This window comes from Lolium rigidum, chromosome 7 (assembly GCF_022539505.1).
Source record: "Lolium rigidum isolate FL_2022 chromosome 7, APGP_CSIRO_Lrig_0.1, whole genome shotgun sequence".
NCBI classification, from domain to species: domain Eukaryota; kingdom Viridiplantae; phylum Streptophyta; class Magnoliopsida; order Poales; family Poaceae; genus Lolium; species Lolium rigidum.
The window spans coordinates 176,545,960-176,546,591 of NC_061514.1; positions in this window are offsets into that span (position 1 = coordinate 176,545,960).

Here is a 632-nt window from a genome sequence, read left to right on the forward strand (position 1 = left end):
CGCGCTTTAAAGTAAAAACGATCACGATAGCCGAAGTTTCACTTGACCTTGGTGGAACTGGAGTAGCTCATCAAGTCAAGTGCTATAAAACTCAATGTGATCTTTGCTAAAACCTTGTTTTGGGTAGAGATGATTTGATCTAAGGGGGTTAGATCAAATAGAATTAAAACTAACACAACAACACTTTAATCAATGATCCATTGCTTCATCTATTAACAGATTAGAATATGGTAATCCTTGCCATAAAATATGAACCTCTATTCAATTGGAAATCAAGTAACAATAAAATGGAGAAAACATTCTTGACTTGTCTCTTCCATGTATTTAACAAATAAATATTCCTACCATGAACCTCATGGTATTCATTTTACTCCATTCTTGGAAACATAACAAGGAGATCAACTCTAGAAATATATATATCCTTCTCTATTCCATATTTTTATACATCAAACCTAGAGAGGTGAGAGTTCCATAATAATTATTAGAGAAGCAATAACAAACCATGAGCTAAACCTTGGATATACATCCATGCATTTAAATCATCATCTTTAAAGAATAACCTTAGGATACTATTCAAAACCATCCCTAGACAGAGAACCTTTTATGTTAAACATAGATATTGATGATCATAT